Genomic DNA, 12,792 nt, shown 5'->3' on the forward strand with positions numbered 1-12,792 from the left:
TCCAATTCCTACTTCACTGGAAATTCCTGTCCTCTGTGGAGAGCACAGCCACAACCTCTGCACCTTGGTCTGCTCCTTTTCCACAGAATCACACCATGTCCAGAGCTGGAAGGGACCCCAGGGATCATCCAGCCCGACCCCTGTTCCTGTACAGACACCCCAAATCCCACTCTGTGCATCCCTGGAGCACTGTCCAAATGCCCCTGGAGCTCTGTGGGGCTGTGCCCATTCCCTGGGGAGCCTGGGCAGTGCCCAGCACCTCTGGGGAAAGAACCTTTCCCTAAAATCCCTTAAAATCCAACCTGAACATCCCCTGGCACAGCTCCAGCCCTTCCCTGGGGTCCTGTCACTGCTCACCATTTTGCTTTTCATTTCCTTCAATTTCTTGCAGGTTTTCCCTACAGAAAAGAGCAACACCTGAACAACTCCATCCTCCTTAGGTGCTGCTGAGTAAATCCCTCTGGCAGAGGGAGCAGGACACGTTAACCCTGCTTTGCTGGTGGACAATTTGGCTCTGCTGAGTGTCACCACTCAGTTCATCTGTGTGTCCCCTTGGCCAGCATCCCAGAGCAGAGCCAATGCAATGGCCCTTGGAGAGGGTTTCCATGCCAAGCCCCACTGATACTGCCTGCTGGCTGCCAGCAAAGGCTGGAAGGAAGTAATTAGCAGTGGATTTACACCCATCTTTTTTAATATTTTATTTTATTAAATAAAAGACAGCATGGGTCTGTATTTCCCTCTTCTGAGCACCAAAAAAGCCACAGCACAGTCTCCCCTCCCACACCCTAAATCCCACTGCTCCCAAACCCTGGCACCACTGGCTTCTGTGGCAAAATGTTGAGGTTCATTTGAATAAATCTAATTCAACAATCATGGCCACTGTACTGGAATAAATGACTGGATGTTCTACCCTCTCATTTTCATCAGTGATATACTTGGCTTCTAAATCAGGTTAATTAAAAATTGCTGTAGTTAATGTTGGATAAGCAGCAGTTTAACAGATTTTTTTTTTTTGGTTGTTTTTTAGGCTACACAGAACTCTGTTTTCAACACACCCAGGAATATCTAAACCCTTTCAGCAATCAAGAAGCTCCTTAGAAAGTTATTTGCAGATCCAGTGATTGCAAGCAGAGCATTAATGATGAGGATCCTTAATCAGAAATATCCCTTCTCTCCAGCTCATTAGAAGACAACCATGTCTTTTCCAGGACATTCATTGCTCCACACTCTTCCTGTTTCCTCCTGACAGTCTGGCCAGGGGTGCTAAATCAACCCCAGCTCACTTCTTGTGTATTTTCCCTAAAATTGTGTCTTTTCCTGTGTTTCTTCATAGGGTTTTATCTTCTTGGCACATGGAATCCCAGACTGGTTGGGGTTGGAAGGGACCTCAAAGACCATCCCAATTCCCTGCCACGGGCACAGATGGTGATGGCTGTGTGTGCCCTGGTGTTGGGAAGTCCCCTGCCCATTTGCAAGGGATCCAGGTGACAGGTTCTTGGGGCTCCTGGAGGTGCTTCTGACCTTTGCTGCTGGAAAATCCCCCCAGATAAGCCCTGAACCCCACAAACTGCTGCAGTCTTTAGTAATAATCCTGAATTACCAGTCCTCAGTCACCAGCCACGACAAACACAGTCCTGTGTTGTCACAAATGTTTCACCTGTGCCCTCTGAGGTGCCACCAGCACTCACCCAAAATCAGGAAGAAAATCTCCTTTACTCAGACCAAAATTTCCAGCATTGGGGTTATACCTTAAGAAAGAGCCTGAAATAAGTCAAACCACAAGAAAAGTGAGGTTTTGGGTAAGATTTTCCATCCAGCTGAGTATTGAAGGATTTATTTCAGGCAGATGGAGGCAACTGTGCATTTATAGAATCACAGAATTGTTTCACTTGGAAAAGACCTTCAGGACCATCAGGTCCAAGCCCACCCCAGCACTGCCAAGGCCACCACTGACCCATGTCCCCAAGTGCCACATCAACACCTATTTTAAAATCCTCCAGGGCTGGGGATTTAACTGGTTTTTCCCCCCCCTTTTTTTTTTATTTATTTTCTGCTAGGCAGGACTCTTTCTTACTGTGGTATCTTTTGTTGTTCTGAAGGTAAGTTATGGCTGGGTTTGCATTCATTTCAGCTCAAATAAATATGATTTCTATCAAGGAAGCTTTAATAGCTTTGGATGCAAAAAGAAGCAACTGCTCTGCACTATCTTCCACTCTGATCTCATAAACTTTGATAAGTGCTGACCTCCAGCAAGAAAACTTGTCCTTTCTATTTTAAGGCAAAGGAGAGATGGGAAAGGTACAGGAAAATTAGTGTGGATTGCTCCTTTTTTTGGACATAGTGAAAAATAAGAAAGTAGCAGAATCTGGGGCAATTTGTGCCAGAAGAAACATGCCTGGAAATTCCCAGCACTCAAAATCCAGCAGGTTTAAAAATACATGAGGCATTTTTTATTTAGCAGGACCTGTTGTGGTTGGACAAAGGGAAAGGTTGCAAACTGCAGGAGGGTTGATTTAGATTAGATATGAGGAAGACATTTCTTACAACGAGGGTGGTAAAACATTGGCACAGGTGCCCAGAGGAGCTGTGGCTGCCCCTGGATCCCTGGAGGTGTCCAAGACCAGGTTAGACAGGTCTTGGAGCAGCCTGGGATAGTGGAAGGTGTCCCTGCCCATGGGCACTGGATCACCTTTAAAAGGTCTCTTCTGACTCAAAACTACTCCATAATCCTATAATTTTTATATCCTATTGGTTTTGAGCCTTTAGGATTTGTTTGTTGGCTCTTCAGTCCCCAAATAACCCCAAATCAGCTCCCACATGGAAGAAAAAGCTGAGCTCCCCCATGATGGTCCCCATGCCTTACATCCCTTTGGGTACAAAACAAAGTCTGGATCCAACAACCAGGAATGATCTCAGGAGAGGTGACAACACCAAAGCATGCAGCATCCTGCTCTGATTTTCCCCCTGGAAAACCCAGGACACCTCCTGTAAATTCCTGCTCCTGCTGCTGACAGTGCTCCCCTCCTGCCATGTCTGTCCTGCCTCGTCACCTTGAATGAAAAATAACAGCAAGAGGCTCAAACCCACTTGACATATAATGTCAGAAAGAAAATATCCTTTACTTCCCATGGATCTGCACATGACAGGCCTCTGTCTCTGCTGGCCTTGAGGCCTTGCACTGGTGCAGAAGGAAAGAAAATGAGATGAAAAATATTGAACAAAATTTATTAGATTCCTCGTAGAAGAAATCCAAAGTTGTTTTGTGGCTTATTTTAATTTAATATCATCTCCACAATCAATAGGAGTAAGAAAGGCAGTGTTCATTTAATCTCCTCCCCAGGGAAAACACACAGCACTCCAGCTCTGGGAAGCACTGGCTGAGCTGCTTTAAAAATCACCACACAATAACTGCAAAGCAAAAAGCACACGGGGCTGCATCAAGTAGGTATTTAAAAGCCATCTTTAACTTTCATGTATTTTAAATGTTTCTGTAGCAAAATCACCTAAATAACACCCAAACCGTGACAATACACAAGTGCTAAAGCTCTGAAGGTTCTCTTGAAATTCTTGAAAGAGAATTTGCTTCTCCTTGGCTACAGAGCCCATGCTTTGGTCCATGGTCTCAGCCTCCCACCCACTGGAAATTGTCACTTCCAACACTGAATTCCAGAATGTGCCATTTCACTTTTTCAAGAGTAGTTTCATTGACCATTATCTGATCAAGGCCTTAACAGCTACGAGCAGCTGACATTAATTTACAAGACAAAATATTCTCCTTCTTTCTTTTCCTTCACCAGTCTCAAGCAGCACAGACTCCTCAAAGTGGCCATGTCACAAGGATTTTTACAGGATGATAAGGTCCCTTATCTGAGGGCGGGACAAAGCACCATAAAACCACACTTCAACTCCTTGAGCTGCCAAGGACTCCAGCTCCACACTTGCTGCAACTCAGAGCTCAATTAACCACCAGCAATCCCTGGAAGGAGAGGGCAGGCAGCCACACAAAACTGTCCCTCTTGTGGCATCCATTGCTCTGAGGTGGGTAAATATGAGATAAAACTGAGATAATATGAGGTAAAATTGCTGCCCAGGGCACAGGTGAGTCCCCATGCCTGAAGCCACGTGGATGTGCTTGGGGACACGGGTCACCGGTGGCTTTGGCAGTTCTGGGGAAATGGCTGCACTCAGTGGTCTTGGAGGGCTTTTCCAACCTGATTCTGTGCTTCTGTTTTACCAATCCTCCCTCCAAACCCTGCTAACCACTGTCCACCCCTTTGTTTCTGCTGAGTGACAGCTTTGAAGCTGCAGCAGCCCCAGGAACATTCCTGCTTTACGATCACCTCCTCGGGTCAGCCAGATGGAGCCAAAGCATTTTCCCCTGCAAAACACTTTCATGTTCTATTTTAAGCCCATCCAGCATTTCTCATTCTTTAGTGCCCAGCCCTCAGAAACTCTTCAAAAACAGGATTTACAAGCACCTTCTCAGGACAAAAACGTGAGAAGCTTCATGCCTTCAACTACTCGCAGCTGTAAACCCATTCCCTTTCGAGTGATTGGGAATTCATTCCTGCAGAGAATCCCACGTTGGGAAATGAATGATGTGCAGCTTTGGTACTTGAGGAATTACCCCAGAAGTGAGAAATGAGAGAGCAGACACCATGTAGGCTCCCTGGCACAGCTCCACTGAAGCCTCCAGCAGCCAGACTTGCAGGAAAGGCTCCTGAAGGTTGATTGCTGGGAGCAGTGACAGCGGAAAGAACGTGCCTGGAGATGTGATGGGGAGGGGGCAGGGGGAAAGGAGCTGAGGAGGACATCTGGGAGCTCCTCCTGCAGTGGAAATCAGCCTCCAGAGAGGAAGAGCTCCAGCATTTCCCAAAGGACTCGCAGCAGGGGTGTCAGCAAAGCTTGCTCTCTTATGCCATGAGTCAATCCCATTCCAGAAGGATCTTCCCAGCCTGCCTGGCTCCTCACACAGCTGCAGAGCTCCAGGCTTAAGCTGTGCATCCCCTCCTGCCTTTTGGAATATCCCTCAGCACGTGAGATTTAGGGAGGTGACCTCTGAGCAGCTTCTCACACAGGGCAGTGCCAGACCTTCCCTGCTCAGTTTAAAACATCTCTGGGTGAATCCTGCTCTGCCATCTCAGTGCAGGAAGGATGGGATAACCTTTCCTGCCTTCCCTCATCACACAGATCCATTTGACACATTTCCATGGCAAATTCTACCCAAACCTCTCCCGAGGCCCCTACAAGCAACCAGGTAAATGCACCTGGATGCTGCAGGAGCCCAGGGGCTGAAGCAGGTTTCATTTCCCACTGATCATCCCACATAATCACAGCTACCCCATCACTCACTCACCTCCTTGCCATGAAACTATTCCAGCCCACTCATGCTAAATGCATGTAAAAATAGAGGAAAAGCTGAAAGCAAGGGTGGGACTGTTCTGAAGAGCAAGTTAATGGATGGTTGAGAATCCAGCACTTCTGAAGGCTCTGAGGATAATAAATACATTTGTTCCCATGAAAAAATGCCACCCCCTTATTACTGTTTCAAGCCTCATCAGCCCAAGAGTGGAGCAGTCAAATGAATGTGGATGAACCAGACACAGCAAGGGCTTTAAAAAAAGATTTGCTCTCACATTTGACAGTCTCACTCCTGGAGACCTTTTACAGTGGATTCTTTTTTCCCTGAAGGGTCCTTCCCTTTATACAAACAGCAACTATTGCCTGCTCATTACACAGAGCCATGCAAAACCAACCTCTCACTGTCCCAGGGTGCTCCAAGCCCTGTCCAGCCTTGGACACTTCCAGGGGCAGCCACAGCTGCTCTGGGAACCTGTGCTAGAGCTCGCCACCCTCACAGGGAAAAAAAAATCCTTCCCAAAATCCCATCACTCCAGCCCCACATTCAGGATGCTGAAGACATTACAGAGGAGGAGGAGGCTCCCTAGGAGGGGAGGCAGCTCTGGACTTGCAGAGCAGAGGATGAGGAGGGAAGAGTGCAGGTGCTGCCTGGTGAGAGGATGTCTGTACCTCCTTCTGTCCTTCCTCTCCCTCCCCAGGATCACAGCTTGATCAAATTCCATTGGTGTGAAAGCACAGCTCCTTAAGGAATTTTCCTCAGGGCTTATCCACATTTTACATGGTGAGCACAAGGCTTGGAGCCCAAGGATGGGAGCTCCACAGGCACCACCTGTAACACAACTGCAACCCCACAGAGAAACCCAACCACCCCAAAATCCCCACAAACCCCACAGGGATCTGGTAGGAAATATTGCCTTTTGATGCCCATTTCCTTTCTGTTGCACAGACTCCCAAGAAAGCACTGCTGGCAGGGCTGTGAGTGGCACAGGGGTGATGGGGACAAAAGCTCCAGCCCCTGGCAGGGCAGCTGAGCCACGTGGCACTGCCTGTCCCCATCCCACAGGGTCACAGTGGTGACACAATGGGGTCCTTCCTGCCTGCCTGGAGGAGCTTTTCCCAGCTGGAGCTCAAAGGCAAGGGGATGGATGGATGGATGGATGGATGGATGGATGGACAATGGATGGATGGATGGATGGATGGATGGATGGATGGATGGATGGATGGATGGGGGATGGATGGATGATGGATGGATGATGGATGATGGATGGATGGATGATGGATGGATGATGGATGGATGATGGATGGATGGATGATGGATGGATGGATGGATGGATGGATGGATGGATGGATGGATGGATAGATGGATGATGGAGGAATGGATGGATGGATGGATGGATGGATGGATGGATGGATGGAGGGATGGATGATGGATGGATGGATGGATGGATGGATGGATGGATGGATGATGGATGGATGGATGGATGGATGGATGGATGGAGGGATGGATGATGGATGGATGGATGGATGGATGGATGATGGATGGATGGATGGATGGATGGATGATGGATGGATGGATGGATGGATGGATGGATGGATGGATAGATGGATGATGGATGGATGGATGGATGGATGGAGGGATGGATGATGGATGGATGGATGGATGGATGGATGGATGGATGGATGATGGATGGATGGATGGATGGATGGATGGATGGATGGATGGAGGGATGGATGATGGATGGATGGATGGATGGATGGATGGATGATGGATGGATGGATGGATGGATGGATGGATGGATGGATGATGGATGGATGGATGGATGATGGATGGATGGATGGATGGATGGATGATGGATGGATGATGGATGGATGGATGGATGGATGGACAATGGATGGATGGATGGATGGATGATGGATGGATGGATGATGGATGGATGATGGATGGATGGATGGATGGATGATGGATGGATGGATGATGGATGGATGGATGGATGGATGGATGGATGGATGGATGGAGGGATGGATGATGGATGGATGGATGGATGGATGGATGATGGATGGATGGATGGATGGATGGATGGATGGATGGATGGATGATGGATGGATGGTGGATGGATGGTGGATGGATGGATGGAGGGATGGATGGATGGATGGATGGATGGATGGATGGATGGATGGATGGATGGATGATGGATGGATGATGGATGGATGGATGGATGGATGGATGGATGGATGGATGGATAGATGGATGGATGATGGATGGTGGGGCCTCTCTGCCCTAAGGAGCTGCAGAATCCTGGCTGTTTCCTGCTGGGAATTTGGCTGGGCAAGAGATGATTTTTGCACAGAGCTCTGAGCTCTTCCATGGGACTTTGTGGTTGCACCATGCCACACGTCAGCTGGAAGCTGTTTCCATCAACATGCCAGGAATTAGGAGAATTTACAAGCCTAAAAGGATATTAAGGAAGTGACAGAAGCACTGTTTTGGACACACATTGCCCTGATTTTCTCTTGCTCAAACCACACTTGCTTTCAAACCATTCTTTTAAGGCTCTCTTTTGCAGGCTGTAGGACAAAAGAGATTGTTGCATTCTTATTTCAACTCCACCTCATTTTACTCCCCACCTACATCCAAAACAAACCTCCCAGGCCTTACAGCAGCTGCCTGGGTATGGGATGTGTTTGGATGAGCAAAACTCATCCTGAAAAGTAGGAGCAAGTGTCCAAAAATATTAGAGAGATTGTTGACTGCTTAGTGCACGCACTATAAATAAACCAGAGTGACAGAACTTGTCAGACTGTCAATCAATATCACTTCTGGGCCACAGACATGTGTCACATCCTCTCCTGTGCTCAGACAAGGCTCTGTGGGAAAGAAGTTCTGGAAAAGGGTTTAAGTTGTGCAATATTGATTCTCCTTGCAATGATTTGCTTCGTTCTGTATTTGAAGAATCCCAAACAGGGTATGAACAGCCCCTGCTGATTAAATAAAAGGCTTTGTTGCTCCACAGAAAGTGGAAGCCTGAGATAAAGAAGCTCCTTTGCAGTTTTTCTTAAATACTCAATTGTGGCTCAACCTTATCCAATAATGCTCTCTAGGGAAATATTCAGCTGGAAAGATTTAAAATAAATTAAGATGGCAGAAGAGTGCTCAGCTTGAAACAGACCATGTGGTATTAAAACCCCAGGATGGTTTAAGTTGGGAGGGACCTTAAATCCCACCCAGTGCCACCCCCTGCCATGTCAGGGACACCTTCCACTGTCCCAGGTTGCTCCAAGCCCTGTCCAGCCTGGTCCTGGACACTCCCAGGAATGCCTTCATTTGCTTTTCAGTCATGAATTTGCCATTTCTCTGAATTTTTGGAGGGTGAGGAGAGCATCACCTGGAGGCTCCTGGTGTGCTCTGGCAGAGTTTCTATGGCAGCTCCAGAGGGGTGAGAAGGCCCTTTCTGGAGGAGCTGGGAATGGAAATGCAGGCAGGACTCCGTGCTCTCCATGCCCTCAGGTTATAGGTTACAGCAAGACATTTACAATAATATTTACAGTATTTACAATAGCCCTTTGTGATGTCCAAACTGCACTTGTTCATCTGGCTAATTTTCAATCCATCCTTTTCAGCTCTGCTCCAAAGCCAGGAGCTGAAAAGAGAATCAGTTAAAAATTCAGTTTTCTGCTCCAGCTGTAATTCCTGCTCTGTCACACAGTGTGGTCCATGCAAAATCTCTTTGCTTCCAGCTAGGGCAAGGCAACTGCTCCACATTCCTGATGCCTTCCTGCAGCCTGGAACTGGGAATTTGTCCCTGTGTTCTGTCTATTGTCATTTATTTTTTTCTGCCAAGCTGGTGTTTGCAACAACTGGGTACAAAATAGAATCCTGGAATGGCTTGGATTGAAAGAGGTGATGGCAAAAAGCTCCTGGCTTTTAATTTTTCTTATTCCAAATGCTTGAATTGAATTTGCCAGGTTTGGAAGTGCCTTAAAAAATGGTATTCCAGGTGTGTGGCCAAAGCCAAGGTTCCCAGCACTGCCCCAAGCATGATCAACAATTAACACAACAGAAACTGCCTGGTAATTTAGCAATTAATCAGGAATCCATCAATTAATTGACTAATTAAGTCTCTCTATAGCACAACATAGTCCTGGCTCCCATCTCTGCTTTTTACACTCCACTTTGTCCTCTGGCACTGGCAGCATCCTCCTGATTTCATCCTTGATTCACACCCTTAAACAACATCTCTGGGGACACCAAATTTCCTTTTTCAGCTCATTTTAGTAATAGGCAGCTCCAGAACAGTCAAAACAATGCTACAAATCAAATTACTGCCCCAAAGGGCCAGTTTCAAAGTACAAACGTCATGATTTTCATTTGCAAAGCTAAAAACTCAAAATGATAAAATATTTAGGGTTACAAGAAGAGGCCAAACTCAAGGAAGACTCAGGTTGAGGGATCACAACAGCCTTAGATATTGAAATTTTTAAATGCTCATTAACTTTCAAATGTCCATATGGTACTTTGGACATTTTGGCCTCAGACCAGAGAAGTGAATTGCTCTCAAATCCATTGGCTATGGACAAACACAGCAGCAGATGGAGCACACAGAGAATATTAACAAAAGCAGGTTTTGGGTGTTAAAAGGCTTAATGGGTCTCTCACATGTATTTGGGCCAGGAGATGGGATTGAAATTATGCTTGGGGGAAGCTGAGAATCCCTAATATTTGAACTGGCAAAACTCCACATGCTGTTTGAAAAACGGCTCTGGTGGAAATAAAATCTGATTTCACCAGCTTGGAAGTGCAAAGGTTCTGCCAGAAAGGCAGCAGGGATACAGTGATCCCACACAGATCCCTTATCTCAAGGTTTTTGTCACTGATTTTCCAGCCAAGAGCTGGGATGAGATTCCCTGACTGTTCCACCTGACCTTTGAGAACTCCACCAGCTCCTGCCCAACTCACCAAAATCCAAGGAGGAAGAACAGCACTGGAATCATGGGGCTGTGCAGAATTTATTACTTCTGGTTCATAAACTCAATTTTTCAACCCCTAAAGAAGTGTTATAAACCATGCTCATGGCCTATAATCCCTCTTCTAAAAAAAAAAACCACAAACCCAAGCAATTTCTGGGAATACTTGAATTAGAGTTATGTTTTTGCACCTGGTGTTCTGGTAGAGTGTCTCTTCAGAAAGCTTAGGAAGAAAAAAAATAAATACAAAAAAGCAAATAGAAATCCTTTCCCTCCATCCTGTAAATATTTTATTCCTTACAAAAAGCCCAGAAGAAACTCCAAACATAATAAACCCCACAGCTGAGGGATGACAGCCTGGGATGTTTTAGCACAGTCTTCATTTGCTTGCTTTAAAACAAGGATTTCTACACTGGCCCAACTCAGCAAAGCAATTACTAATTAAGTAAATTACATTTTATGGTTGAGGTGCATCCTCTTGGTTGCTCAAGCAGGTTAAAAGTGATAAATTTGTGGCAGCTCTTTCTTCACTTGTTTTTTAACACAGGGAAGCAGGCAGGCTTGTTCAAAAAAAAAAAAAATCCCAAGATTTGTGCGGGGCAATTATTTCACATGGATAACTGGGAGACCCCTGTGACTCTCAGGATGGATGGCAGATGGAGAGCGAGGGAGGAGGATGGAAAATGATTTCATGGAAAGGATTGTCCAGGCTGCCCAGGGAAGTGGTGGAGTCCCCATCCCCAGAGGGATTTAAAAAATGAGGTTGCTCAAAGCTCCATCCAACCTGGCCCTGGAGACTTCCAGGGACAGGGGAATTAAAGGCCCTGGGGGCACTCTCTGCCCCCTCATTTAAAAGGGCAGTGTTGGGCTGTGTTCAGGGAATAGCTGTGACTTTAACATCCTCCAAGGATTTGGGGATTCTCTGCTGTGATCCCAACAATCCTCTCAGGAATTCAGTCCAGGAGCCGATTTCTCGGCAGGAACGTGGGGACCTGGCAAATCCAAAATGAGTCATTGTACTGCAGGTAGGGAGGCTGCCTTAAAAATAACACATCCAGCGTGGCTGGGAAACAGCAAAAAGGATCAGCAGCTCCCTCCAGGAATAGCAAATTGGAGTAATGGACTGGGATGGAAAAGGGAGAGGGAAAAAGAGAAAAGCTCAGAAGTGAAAGGCACGATGTCGAGCAAAATAAAATCAGAGGGTTCACATCAGCCCCCTCCTGTACTGGGGGCTGCTGGGTTGAAAAAATCAGCTTAAAAAAGAGAAGATAACTAATTATGCTTTGGGACTCAGAATATCAGCAGGCTTTGGTTTTACCAGCAGAACCTGAGGGATGATTTAAGTGAGGATTGAAGATAAGGAGAGGGAAGAGGCACCCAGGGGAATCTCTCAGATGGACTTAAAAATTGTTACCAAAAAAAATCAACAGCATAAAACTGCCATTAATTCATGGCATCAAATATACTTCATAAAATACCATTTGGGGCATTTGAAACTGAAAATAGCAATATATACACATAGGTATGGATTATGGAAAGAATCATTGAATGCTTGGTGGAAAAGGACTTTAAAGCTCATGCAGTTCCCTCCCTGCCATGGGCAGGGACAGCTTCCACTGTCCCAGCTTGCTCCAAGCCCTCCAACCTGGCCTTGGGCACTTCCAGGGATCCAGGGGCAGCCACAGCTTCTCTGGGCAACCTTTTTACTCTACAGAGCCAAAACTCCTGGTAGGTTTTGTCTTCTGCCTAAAAACATTAACAGGAGCAGTTGAGAAATAAAGGATCGGCCGAGGTCGTGTCTACATTCAGAAATAACTAAAATAGGTAAAATAAACCAAGCTTGTATTTATCCTGGCACAACATGACTGGCAGCACAAGGTCCCTCACCAGTTCTTCTGTAGGCAGTGGTGCTGCTCTCCCTTTAGATCCCCTGAAATCCTCCTCTGCCTGGATTTGTGCCTCCCACTCCATCTCAGCACGTCGCAGACCTCCTGTCATCCACAAAGTCCTGGTCTGCTTCCAAGCAGGGCAAGCAGAAGCAGCTTCTATTTTATTGGATGGGGTTATTTTAAAAGCTCTATGGAAAGAATGCATTGAAATTATTCTAAATCTCTCTACAAAACACTGAGACAATTCCTCATCTCTGAGCTCTTTAGGGATTCACACATTGCACAGGTTCCCAGAGCAGCTGTGGCTGCCCCTGGATCCCTGGAAGTGCCCAAGGCCAGGTTGGACAGGGCTTGGAGCAGCCTGGGATAGGGGAAGGTGTCCCTGTCTGTGATGGCAAAGGAGTCACTGAGGAAGCTTTCCCATGGCCTAAAGAAATGAGCAATTTCCTCCAGGAATCTGGTTTTAACAGACTGATGGGAAATGGAGCTGCCTTAGGAAACACTCCTGAAGATTTTGCTGCTTCTTTTAAGCACAAGCAAGTGCCAGTTCCAGGTCACCTGGCAAACATCAAGCGGGTCA

The 12,792-nt window shown here is 46.5% G+C and overlaps 1 protein-coding gene across 5 annotated transcripts in view; it reads right to left on the reverse strand.

Annotated features, from left to right (window-relative positions):
* FAM168A (family with sequence similarity 168 member A) overlaps positions 1-12,792 on the reverse strand; it is a 129,829-nt gene that overhangs the window by 16,424 nt on the left and 100,613 nt on the right. The window lies entirely within an intron of this gene.

Source organism: Agelaius phoeniceus, chromosome 2 (assembly GCF_051311805.1).
Source record: "Agelaius phoeniceus isolate bAgePho1 chromosome 2, bAgePho1.hap1, whole genome shotgun sequence".
NCBI classification, from domain to species: Eukaryota; Metazoa; Chordata; class Aves; order Passeriformes; family Icteridae; genus Agelaius; species Agelaius phoeniceus.